General features: G+C 44.5%; 1 long non-coding RNA gene across 1 annotated transcript; it reads right to left on the bottom strand.

The window, feature by feature from the left end:
- Positions 1-1,517: 1,517 nt before the first annotated feature.
- On the bottom strand, positions 1,518-13,081 carry LOC140213504 (uncharacterized). The gene is made up of 4 exons (XR_011890355.1): positions 13,018-13,081; positions 10,932-11,014; positions 5,663-5,704; positions 1,518-1,546 (listed from the first exon to the last, which is right to left on the bottom strand). It is a non-coding gene; the product is annotated as an uncharacterized lncRNA (long non-coding RNA).
- Between the last annotated feature and the right edge of the window lie 426 nt (positions 13,082-13,507).

Below are 13,507 nucleotides of genomic sequence, written 5' to 3'. Positions count from 1 at the left end.
AGTTTACGTCAGCCTAACATAGACGCAGTGAAGCGAGAGGGAGAAGAATGCGATCCCTCCCCTTTGCCGGCACTCTTTATCACGACAGCATTTTGATAGCGAATGTGCGGTGTGAGCGCGATACACCACGCTTGTTAGTTGAATTAGTAACTGAATGTTTACTATCATTTACACCACCGATAAAACTATGAAGCTGGCTTCGTGCATCACCTTCCTATCCGTATGTATGCCTGGCCCTTTGGACGAATGTGCAATTTTCTTCGTCACATCTGCAATATAGCACCGCAATAAAACCGATTATTATTTTGGTTCAAATACATGAGAAGATGACGCAACGTAGCACTTTCTGCGCTGAACATGGTAACTAGCACTTCACATTGTGCGTAAAGCGGTTGTTACAATGCATCTCGTTAACTACTACCTGATCTATATGGCAGCGAAGTTATGCACGTACTCCTGGTAATGTTTTGAGAATGCATAGACATGGCTCACTGACTTAATAGATGAGACAAACAATGGTAATGTTAGCGAAGTATTATTCTACTGCTTGTGCTGCGTTGGATACCGTGTACTTGCTTCTAACCGTGGCATGGGTGAAGAAATTTCCTTCCAAAATAAGTTTTTTTTTGCGTCTTTTCTTTCTAATAATGCGGCTAAACTGGGATGCGTACAGTCGACTATTCGACCGGTTTGAGAAGTTTTGCAACCAAGACGCAATTTCGAACCTGATTCAAGTGAATGCCGTCTAGATGATACAATGTTTAAATCAATGATAAAATGTCTTCTGTGTCCAATTTTCGTAAGGGATTATCTGACGTGTCTGTTTTAACGCGACAGACTTAAGGCCCACGTGTCGCAAAATATCCGGCGCCGGCATCCGGCGCCGGCATCCCGCGTCCGACATCCAGTGTCCTACGTCGTTCCGGCAAAACGATTTTCGAACCAGCCATACCCAGGCTCTCCATGTTGGCGCACGAAAGCTTCTGAACTATGTGAATTTCTCAAGTTAAAATACGTAAAGAAATCGTAAAGTACGACTTACAGACAACATACCGACATGATGGCGTCGAGATTGTAATTTTACTATACGAGAAAACATAATTATGTCACGCGAAAACTGAAAGAAACCCCTTTTCCAGCGTTTCACCATTCATAGAGCGGCCACGGCGCCCGTCCTTTGCGCGCACCGGCCCGCGAGGGTCTCGGGGGCCACGGAGCGGCGCGCCCGGTTCCTTGCAATACTTCCAGATGGCGGTCGCCTCCGTCGCATCGCGGGCAACGCAAAAGGCCACGTTTCTACCGGAAGCTTGCCTTCGTGCACAGCGTTCGTGGCCAGCGTTTCCCGGTAAACATTACGGTTACACGCGCTCGAGTTGCTGGCACACGTGAGATGCAGTCAGAGATCTTTGAACGCTATCCCCTTCCACTGTTGAAGGCGAAGGTTAAGCGTCCTCCATCCTTTGACGTATTGCTGTCTTTATCAGAAATATAAAAAGTGAATGGCAGAATTTACTTACTTTTCTAACATCAACTAGGTCTACAGTCTCTGAAAAGGAAACAAAAAAATGTACATAACAAAGAGTTTCAGATCAGACGCTCAACCCATCTAATAAAGAATATTGTGATGCGCCGAGTAGTTCGGTACACTGCAAATGACGCGAAAAATCTTGGCACGTACTTTTCCAAGCATTTCACCGTCTAAAAGACGGCAGGTCGTCATTTGGCAAGGCGTACACCACGACGTGCTCCACAAGTCCGCCAATTTAGTCACGTTATCACAAGCAAAATGCTTCTTTAATGGTATTATTTAGTCTCTCTTTCCCTATATAGCAACGTTGGCTTTTAAAAATGATAAAATCTTGCACAAACCTATGAACGAACGAGGAGTATGAAGCGATACCTCGTCCTGGTGGCGAATTCGCAATATTGCCTGATGGAACCTGTTTTTGTGTATGGATACTGTGAGCGTTTCCTTCTTTCTTCCTGCTGCGTTGCTGTATTGTGTCCACACCGACAGCACGCACGTTTTTAATAATACTTTAGATAAGCCCACCATAATATACCGAATGCTGCTGGCACATTGAACGTGGAAGCTGGATTTTAGAGATCATTCGAAATTGTCTTCACCAGCCAAATACATATCTTCCGCAGATAAACTGTTATACTAAGCAGTTCAGCACATTACCTGTAATATTATTGAACTAGATATTGGAGGAATGCTTCCTCTATGATAATTTTGCACTTTATACTGAACTATGGTACGCGGATAACGTGTCGGGCTGAGCAGAAATAAAATGACTAAGACGATTAGCTTGGAGGTTTACAATCTTTTCATATCTGGTGCAGAATATGGTGCATTAAGAATGACAAAATCTTTGTGACAGAAAAAAGTTGCGATAATATATGCTTTATATAACTTTTCCTTTATCATCACTGTGTAATGCTCCTATGTGGGGGCTGCAGTGAAGTTGATGTGAAGCAATGCGTTACCGCTTATCTTGTATTTCAAGTGTTGAACCTACAGCACCAAAATAGCTATAGGTAGATAACAAATAAACAGTGTAAAACCTACGCACATGAACATCAATAACGGGAAAATGCCGTAATTGTGCGCGGTCTGTATCATTGTACATTTTCTTAATATGATTTCACGAGAGAAATTTCTGACATATCTAGAATAGATCAGCGCAGCCTTGTTATGCTAATATTCGCAGCATCTAATTGCAATGCCGATTGAATCTAGAGCAGAGCGAATAAACAACGATACTTGACGTCCTTTTATTTAGATACAAAAGCAATGAAGTGCAGCACTTATATGTTTTTTGTAACATGCCCACATGCCTGCTTGGCACACGCTGCCGAGTCACAGCGTGAGCTGGAGGAGCGCCTCCATAGCAGCTCCATTTTCGGCAGCACGCACAACAGGGTCCACGCGGCGAAGTCTCCTTGCGTTATTTTCACGAGAACTATCTGAACGGTCCGCCCGCCGTGGACGGCGAGATGCGGCTTGTGCTGCTCTCTGCACAGTGGTCTGCTGAGGCCGTCGTTGCGCAGTTACAACAGCGCATGTACGATTCGCTTCTTGAGCAGTGGTGCGTACCTTGAGAGGAGACGCCATACCGAGCACCGGAGAGTAAACACAGGTACCGATACCAGCAGGCCCCGCACACTCTCACGTTCCAGCGATCGCCACAGAGGGCGGAAAGTCAACCGCGGCGCGTTCCAGCATGAAGCGCGCCCGTGGAACTACTGTAATTCGCTCGCATACATTAATTTGTTTTTTTTTTTTTTGCTACGGGCGCTCAACGCGGCTAAATAGTTGCTCTATAAATGTACATATAACAATTGACAGACATAGTTAACAAGTCGTTTCTTATAAAATAAGCACACAATTGTTTTTATTGGACTTCTTTTATTAAAGGCTTTGCTTTAATTCTTAAATAAAGGTTTTGTAACCTCACTGACGTCTGATAAGCAGCAGCCCATTGGTATCGATCGCAGTCGGTGCCGTTTAAAATTCAAATAGTACGGCGGTTATATTTGCGAACGGGGTGGCCGTTTCTTTCGGGCAGCATCATGCACGTTCGTTTTAATTAGATATAAATAATATCTCAGCCTGTTTATGAACAGTCGCCACCAAACGAACGTGTTTAAAGACGGTGAATTGTATCAGCTGCGGCGTTTCACTGGCCTAACGGCTGCGTGCCCGACTTCCATCGTTAGTGATCTGCCACGTCTTGTCGCGTAATGACGTGACTCTTGAAAAGTCTGTGCTAACTAGCGTGACAATTCGCCACAGGAGGCCATCCCAGTTAGTATGGAAAGAACCCATGAGAGCGGGTTAACTCTGCCGCATCTCGGCGCGTGCACTGGTGAGTAAAAAAATGCATTGCTTCGCATCTTCAACTTTGAATTTCCTTGCGTGCGACGCGAATAAAGCAGATTCCTGCCGTCGTTTCTTAAAATAGAAAAGTAACATTATTATAGAGTTATTTCTCTTTAGAGATAATTCAAACAAGGCTTTTGTTATTTTGCCTCGTTGCAAAATTTACTAACACTGAGTACAGCATAAATAATAAATTGTTTTCGCCGTTTCTACATCAATGATACACCGCGATAAGTTCACTGAATATAAGTGCAAATGTTCTCCCGCTGATACAACTGGATTCATTGAATTTTATACATAATAAAATTACTGTGTTTATTACCTAGTATCTGGCAAAACATTTCACCTCGTCGATGCTTCACCAAGCACAGCCCCCACAAGGACTCCATAAACGCACACTCAAAACACTGCTGTGTGTGTGCTTGTGCTTTTCTGTCATGGAGCATTGTGTGCACTGTTCTTAATCATAGATGAATCACAAACTCACCCGCACTTCTGCCATAGTAAATGACGCTCTTTCTTCTTTCGACTCCAGCCTCCCAAAAGCTGCTCATATTTGCTCACCCATTTGGACTCTATTATCTCTGGACGTATCACCAATAAGCGAGAATCCTCACAAGGTATGTTTCTGAACGATTGGTCCAAACCGTGTTCTGTTCATTTATTGGGCGACCTTTTGTTTGACGAGCTCTTGCTTGCATGTTTGTCATGGCTTCATCATTTCTCTTTTCAGGAAGATGGACAAAAGAGTAATTGTTGGCCTGCAAGCTTATGCCAAGCCATAAGAAGCTCAACTGTCACCATAATGACAACACGTGCTCTTGAACTACGTGCCTCGCCATGAAATGCTTGCAAATTTACCAGATAGAGGGTTGTGAGCCCTATCAAGAAAGCAGCAGTCTACAGTTTTGTATTGTACCGAGCTGGAATGCTAAAACTTTACATATAAGCTTACTTGCTTTTAAGGGCGTTTTATGATAATCGGAGAAGTAGCATCTTAGTGCCAACTTGTTTCTTTTCTAATCATTATAGCCATGATGACCATAGCTGAAACAATGCAGCAAGCTTGACAGGCATTAACACTAAGTATCACATGGTCCCTCACAACGTTAATTTGTTACATGAAAATGCAAATAATGATAAAACCTTCAATAACACTCAGTCCAATTTTGATGAAATGGTACTTCATACTGACGGAAACTGGCAGTACTCTTTATTTTATTATTCTAGTTTTTACCTAGTGTACCCTATGGCCATATGACATAAAGAAGGGAGTGGTTACAAAGCAGTAGACAGACAAACAAGTGCAGTGAGCTCTGGTAACGTAACGATTCTCTAGATTATACAATGTTAGCTAATGTTTTGAAAAAAGTTATTTTTTATCGGTGACGGTTACAATACTTGAGGGAAGGTGGTTCCATTCCTGAGATGTGCGGGGGATGATAGATTGAAAGACTTCGTGTAACATGAACCAGTGCCTACCTTACTGTGATGATCAGCGCGGTTTGAAATGTGCTGAGGTCGCAATATGAAGTCTCCGTGAAATATGGTATCATGGCAAATTTTATAAAATAGCGAAAGATAGGAGAGTTTGCGGCGGTCAGCTAGTGGAATAAGTGCTAGGTTTTTATTGAGGTTATACTCGTGGTATGGTTAAAACTAGAAAAGAATGAAACGAGTGGAGTTAGTGACTGACAGCATTAACTGCATCTGGCTAGTACAAAAATTGTGGGCATGTACTCATGCACCATTTTACGATAAACAATATCAGCTTACTTGTTTGAACTGTTTCTTTGCCACTTGAGGCCTCTTGGGCACCTGGCGACATAATAAAAAATATCTGTAGTCATGTTAGAGCAAAAAAACAACACACGAATACCGCCCCGAAAACGGCAACAAAACGCCCAAAACCAGCCAGCGAGCAGCGCGACGAGCGCCACCAGCCGCTACCACAGCGGCCATATTGCTCACTACATAATGATGATATTAGTTTTGATTTTGCCAGCGCCATCTCTCGGTCGCATACTTTATTTCACAACGCCACCGCTATTTTTATTTCCGTTGCACTGCGAAAGGTACAGTTTCCCTTCTCTAAGTTCATATACGTGTTCTGCGCCGATATTACGCGGCGCACATGTTACACCTCTTGACACGTGGCACAATACGATGCAGCTGCTGCATCTCGTGACAACTGGTGGAATAAAACGCAACTGCAATTCGCCGGTATCGATGCTACACGGCGCGCATCTCTCATTGCGCCCTCGCATGCTAGGACGCGTGTATAGACTTCTGACTCTGCCCAGGCGGCGCTGCGGAAAAACCAGTCACCAGCGCCCCCATCGCAGACTTGGCGCGAACTGAGTAGTGCAAAAGGAGCGGGCCTTTAGCGAAGGTGCATAGGCCGCAATGGACTCTCCGCTTTCGGTTGTGTTGAGGCACGGTTTCCTCAAAATCAAGGACCTGGAAAGCTTCTTCTGCCCATCCACTCTTCGGAAAGGGAGGAAGCTCAGCAGGGCGAAGTACGTGTACAACATAAAAGAAGGCCCAGGTGTTATTTCAGCGCGCTGCAACTCGCAAGTACAGAGAGCATCAGGCTTGTTTATAGGCATATCAGCATAAAAATCTAAGCATTTCAAATTCGTTCATATTGAAAATGTCCTGAAGACATAACCTATGTAGCTCCTATATTTTTGGGCATTTTATCGTAATGTTTCTTTCTCGCAAGTATTTACAGAGAGTAAATTCTCCCATAGCCTCTTTCAGGGCAGCAAACAGAAAACGTTTTCTAAGGCAGCAAACAACGTGCGAACAAGTCGAAAGTAAGCTTCCTACAGTGCTATACGCGCCGCACCTTTCTTTCTCGCAGGAGGTACAGCATCGCTCAGAATCTCTTCGAGCAACAAGCGTGCACAAATAAATGTAAATAAACGCGACATTTTTTCTTTTACAGACGTACGTTACTTCGCAATTACTCATCCAGTGCTCCTATAGCAACCTTATTGCTCACATTCGAAAAACGCAGTCGAGCAGATTCAGCATATTGCGAAACGTGCTTGTTGTGTCGGCGCAGGACATACAAAATACCGAAACTAGAAATGAACTCGTGATACAACGATGCTCTAGAACAGGATTTTGAATTCATAAACGAACGAAAATGTTTGGTTAAACTGACCTGCCAAATCTCTCCGTTCCACCTGTTGAGTCAAGCGGAGGCCGACGTCTGTTAAAAGTTGGAAATATCGATGGCACATGCGCAGGATGGTTCGCAACGTTGTTTTTTCTGTTTGTTACCAACGAAGTGGCGGCTGCAGATTCTTGAGTTTTCGCTTGGTTACCATGGTCCACCATCAGGGCTACGCAACACAATTACAGCAGAACAAAATTGTCGCACTTTCTCATACAAGCCGCTGCGTTGTGGGGAATGCAAGTAATTCGATTACCCGACAGATTGAACGGCCCGTATTCAGCGCTCTCGCCTTTCCCCTTCATACGATCGCGATGGAAATCAGTAAAACTGAACGTTGTTATTCAGTCCTTCACATTCATGGCAATTTAAAACACAACAGTAGCATCGATTGCGGCGTTTCATCGTAGCGCGCGGAGCTATCAAGTTTGCCGTTGTTTCCGCAATCAGTCTGACGAGTGAGCCAGCAAGCGCTTTATGCATGGCTTTATCGCAGTCCGGCGGCGCGTCCGACTAGCAAAGAAATTCATAGCTCTCTGTCTGGGTGCTAAATGCGCAAAACACTCGCAACATGGACCAACACCTAGTTAAATCCTTGTTTCGCAGTCGCTAGCTGCATAGGCAACTTAGCAAGGGAGTCGGGCTTCGCACTACTCAATTACTGCCGCTTCGCGCCGGCTGGTAGCGCTACGCGTCTTGCAAAACTCCAGAGTCTGACGTTTATAGGGCATGCTTGCGCAGCAGCTGGCAAGCGCCGTGGAAGCAAGCTGCTACTGTTGTTGTTGCTAATGATTGTAGATGTTGTTTGACCCCCTTTGAAACGGGGTAGTGACAAAGAGTCACCTAGCCTGCTTGATTTAACCAGGTAGGCCACAAACATTTATCATTCCAACATTTTTGTATACCTCTTCTTAATCTTTTAGAGTGCAGCTGTTAGGCGCCCGTACCTGCATTTAGCGTCCCCGCCCCTAGGCCTCGTCCCTCGGTGTCGGCCCTCGGTGTAACCGGGCGAAAGAGCACAGCTAAGTATGAAAGAGCGAAGGCAGAGCGCAGGTGGGGGGGGGGGGTGAAAGACGGTGCTTGCCAAGCGAGCGCGAGTCAGAAAGCACAAGAGCGGGTATGGCGAAAACGTGCGAAGGAAAGCACAGTGCTGCGCAAGAGGAGTTCTGCGGAGCCGACCGCGACAAGATGGCACCAGAGTAGCGTGCCGTCGTCTGTTCACCGATGGCATGCGGCGAGCGCGTTCGTCTGCCCCATATATGGAAACAAAACGCTCCATGAGCGGAGGTCTGTCTGCAGCGACTGCTGCGCATCGCGCCCACGCGTCACCTAGGCGCTGCCTCTCACGATCTCCCGATGAAAGAGCAAGTCGCGCCATTAGGAGAGAGATTTTCCACGGCAGCCAATATATCGCGAAATGAACACACGTATAGAGGAGCGCTCAAATTTCGCATAAGAGAGTATTGTTATCGTCAGTGAATTCTTTATTGCTCACAAATTCTCTAACTTGTACCGCTACCTATGCAACTGCTACCTGGCGTGCCACCTAGTACTATAATATGCAACTGTAATGCAATGTCTGCACGTATGCACGGCACGCACCTCACATGGTGTGACTCCTCGCACGTTAGGATGCGTGTATAGGGTATGTTTGCACAGCTAGTAGCAAGCGCTGGCGTTGCGCAGCCGTAAAGTAGTTGACTCCCGCGCAGAGTGCCCGTGTTGCATTCCGGTAGGAACTCAACCCCGTGAAGTCCCGTGAAGCCGCCATTTGCCATCGTTCCGTTGCCACGGAGCCAACCGCCTGTCCACGTCATCGACTACGACTACGACCACGGCCTGTGCCACGTCAATCACGGATGCATCGTAGGCATTGCGGAAACCAGCACCGACTAGCGACAGCGACGGAGGACGACGCCTGCGTCACGTAAAGTTACAACGGTGGCGTCTCGTGACACACCGACCAGCTTACCCTCTTGTGGGGAGGGGACCGCGAGGGTAAGTCTGCTTCTCTTTTGCTTTATTAGAAACTTAGAAACTATAGTATCAGAGTCAGTTTGTTGTGCATGAGTAGCGAGGAAAGGGATGTGCTTGTAGAATTATTCTTTCTAACATTCTTTTGTAATTTTCTCTTACTTTCTTTTGTGTTACAAATTCTTTTCTATCATTGCCGCGCTGTGTCCTGCCTATCTTCAGAGCGCCAAAATTTGTGAGTGCGCGTGACACCATGATTGGCAAGTATTTGAAACAGCCGATAAAACTACGGTATTTTTTAGGTTTCCTAATATTCCCCATCTCTATCAATGATTCTCCTTTCAGGTGAAACTTCGACTTTTAATGCACTATGTGCCACAAACATTTTGTGCATTTCTTGTGCCGGCTTGGGCTGCCAATGTAGGATGGCTGCCCGTCAAGCTTCCCGTGGTAGCAGGTTCCTCAGGCCGCCTCTGTCGTATTCATAAAAAAATTAAGATTTATTTCCGTGACTATTTAATTGTTCTTTTAAGCTATTAGAGAAATGAGCTCGTAAGAGCTACCACTATAAAAAAGTGGGACGTATATGACCCGCCCTTCACATAAGCCATCTTTATCAATGAGGGTATTACAGGGCCACTTCGTCGGCTACTGCCTTCTCAAGGCTGTTTGTAGAATGGTCCGAAGCACCCTGTGTATACTGGTACACCAGAAAAGCAACATGTAAGACTTCTGCTTGATTTCTGAGTGTTTATTGAACGCTCTTTGGTACCAGAATTTTCGTTCAGAGCTGCTCAGTGTCACAGAGATCTTTATAACGCACCTACTTCATGAAAAGCCTGAAAGTCTATGAATTTTTTTATAGAGCACTGTCTTCGATTCGTGAGGCTAATAATAGGTAACACCATACTGGTAAATATGTCTATTGCACATAGAGGTTCCGATCTTCGCCATAACTACAAGCTTCAAGTGTATTCAACAAATATATCCCTTGCATATAGATGTGCAGCACTCAGCAATTGAAATGGAACAACCGGAGCGCGCTGTTGCTTGTGCTTTTTGAACCACCGGTTTGCGCTGTGGACACCGATAGGATGCATATTGCGATAAGATGAACGCGAGAGCTTTAGCAGCAAATTTTGGCTGTATTTGGCCCCTCAACAATCACTCAGCGTTCACCGGCGGCGGAAGAAAGCGTTATCCATCACGCTCGCTGAGTATCCCGTTTCAGTCACTCAGCATTAATTCATTACTAGCAAGTCACAGGAAGCTCGAAAGATAGGAACTCCAATAAAAGGAAACAAGTGCCATGAGAACGCACTTCAAGGTATGGTCAAAGGACAAGCACTAGGAAAGACGATCTTGGGCTTTCGTGTGGAGTTACTGCAACAAAATAATTTGTCTGTGTGGCTTAAAGGAAAGCGAAACAAATAACACAGCGGTAAAGGAACCGGAAGTAAACTAGGGTAGACCATGTTCGTTTTGTTTATTAATTTGAATATTACTCAACCAGATTAGGAGGTCCAGAATTACAGCTACGGTGAAAATATCAATCTTAGTTTTTCTATTCCAGCATAACGGCACAGTGAACTTGCAGTAAGGAGCTGGGCAGATGAGTTATATTGTCCACGAAATTATTATATTAAACTTGATAATTACTAAGCTTTTTGCAGTATCGCTTCAACATTTTTTAATCATGTTTAGACGCGTTTGTTTCACTGAGCGTCCTATAACAATTAATCAGGCACGTTGCTTTTTGCTCATACTGCCCAGTGGGACGCTCTAGGAGCTATGTGCTCCATACGGTGTTTCCGCCAGGCAAAAAAGGGATGTGTGCGCAGATTCTGAAGGTCTTATCGTGATCGGCAAATGAAAATGAACACTTACTTGTAGTTGACCAGCTTACAGACCATAGGCAAATGGCGAACATAGCGTAGCTCAGGACATTCATTTCCGTTAGTCCTCACGTTCTGCAACAACGAAGACAGGCGAGTGCTTTGTTTGCCTCTGTCAACTGTGATAGACTTCAAGAAAAAGAAAATGTTCTCGCAGGGCAGTATATTCGATATTTAGAGGTTTCTAATCGAATGATTTAGTATTATTGCTTTTTACGAACAGACACATTGCATAGTTTGTTAAAAAGGACACATAAAGATCAATGTTCTTAGGCTTTGCTGCAATATTTTTAAAGGATACAGTGGTTAACGGGATTATCATGTGATGATAACTCCAAGATGGTAAGTTGATATAATTAGGCCTTGGATTCTCAATTCCTGAGGCGGAATTCGCGCAGCTTTTTGTTCCAAACTGCTCTTTTACATTGGCTGATCGCCTTCGCTATTTATATGTCCAGCATCAGGATTTGCTTAAGTTTAACCAGACGAACAATACTAGCATAGGAGTGTTTTGTGAGTTCCACCCATGATGTCTCTGAAAGTTCAGTGTGGCGTTTTGTTAAACAAACATCTTTCACCCTGAAAGTTCAGCTTTTAGGAGCAAGCCAGTGAATGCTTAGTTATGGCTCAAACGGGCTGTGTTAATGATTAAACGGGCACGAAAGACAAATACTAAGTCGTCGTGGACTGTTTAAATACCATTCCAGAAACATCGCAACGCTTGTTTCGTGCCAAGAAAATACTTAGTTTGCGATAAAATTGCATATGAACGGTCTTATTAGCGTTTTCGAAATTGAAATTTCCCGCCACCCAACCGGGGGAATGGAGACACTGCATACGCCGTCACTTCCCTTTGCTGCCGTTGGTGAGTAAAACGGCGCCCGACAGACGGCGCTACGGTTTTATGCCCAGAACGCAAACGCGCCGCCATGGAGAAACCGAGCCAGGACACAGCAGTGGATTCGCCGCTGCAGCTGCTTTTTGGACAAGTGGCGTGGACCATTCAATAGTTTCTTTAAATCTGGGTTAGCACTGACACCTTCGGCAACGGAGAGCAAGAAAACTGTTGATGCAACGGTCAGCCATACATAATCACTTTTCAGCCTTTATAATAAACTGTGTCAATAAATATTTCCAGTAACACTAGCAAAATGCGCACTGATCCAAACACTCTTCTTGATTGATGTCAGCTATTGATCAATAGCAGCCGCGAATGGGAATCTGCAATAAGACGAAATATGGCAGCCCCAAAAGAGCGAGAACGCTTCTGTTCAAAACGAGAATGTTTGAAAAAAAAAGGCGACTTCGCCCTCCGCCTGGCTGCAAAATGTCGTTTAAATGTTGCTAAATGTTGACAGCAGCGTATTCCGTCTGTGGGCTATTATCTCATCAAGCCCGGAGGTTTCAAGGCTTCTTTGAAGCAAGCCTACGAAAAGTTTGCATCCGTGTTTAGCACCGGTCCAATGTATTATTCATGACCATGGCTTATTTCTACATTCATAACCAGGGGGCTGGCATACGCTGGACAATGTGGTCAACCGATTTTCTTTGTCTTTTGCATTTACCACGCGGGCTTTTTTTTTCTCAATATACAGTTGAGAGAACAGCTATACAGATGCGCAAGAGCGTAGTGAAGTCATTTTTGTCACATTTCGCGGCTTTCTTTCGAGCCAAGAGAAAGCAGCAAGTAAGACATCTTCATCCGTGGTGCGGGGTACACTCTACAACTTTGAAATATGTCTTATGCTTTAAAATAAATAAAATCTTGCATATATAAAACAACTGATTGCCCTTCAAGATAGTGAGCCACTGAAGACGAATAGGAAAGGTAAGTAGTTGGTCGCACTTTTATAAAGTCATACCAGTTAATCCTTGAACGCCATCACAACTTTTTCTTTTTACAAAAACTTTTTAGCGTTCGTAAAACAAAAAATATGCGTTAGGTGTAAATACAGACGTGAACAAAAGACTGCATGTGTCACAATCAGAGCTTCATGAAACGCATTATAATATCCATCTACTGTGGAATATGCTTAATCATTCTGAGGGCAGTAGCACTGCGAAAAGTTATAGGTTACCTTTTCAGAAGACGAAAGTATCAGTTTCGCACCCGTTCAACGACAGCAGACCAACAGCCAGAGACTACTGAGAGTGAAGCCAAGCTGCAGATCGCGGATATCAAATTATACTTGAAGAGAAATTGCTTCTGAGAACTATAAAAGAATTTGACACAGTCAAAGTCGCATGAATCATGCTCTCATTAACTGCGCCCTTGAGGAACTCAAGATACAAAACATCTTGCCTTATTAGGTACGCCTACTAGCCTGTGACATTTCATTCCAGAGGGACGCGACACAAGCATCTCGCATATGTTTGTTGACATCGTTCTACGACTCAAATTTCAGCATACCGCGACCGTAGTGTATACGTGTATAGTGTGCTGCCATCCGCGAGTATCAAATGTTACTCAAAAAATGTTCACCGCTTGGTTCTACGGAAAAGTGGAAATAAAAGCATCTTCCGCATTAGGAACTTCGGAATACGGAATCTACACTAGGAATCGTAAAC

The sequence above is a fragment of the Dermacentor andersoni genome, chromosome 10 (genome assembly GCF_023375885.2).
Source record: "Dermacentor andersoni chromosome 10, qqDerAnde1_hic_scaffold, whole genome shotgun sequence".
Classification (NCBI taxonomy): Eukaryota; Metazoa; Arthropoda; class Arachnida; order Ixodida; family Ixodidae; genus Dermacentor; species Dermacentor andersoni.
The sequence above is the reverse complement of the archived record's forward strand: the minus strand, read 5'-3'. Positions and strand labels throughout refer to the sequence as shown.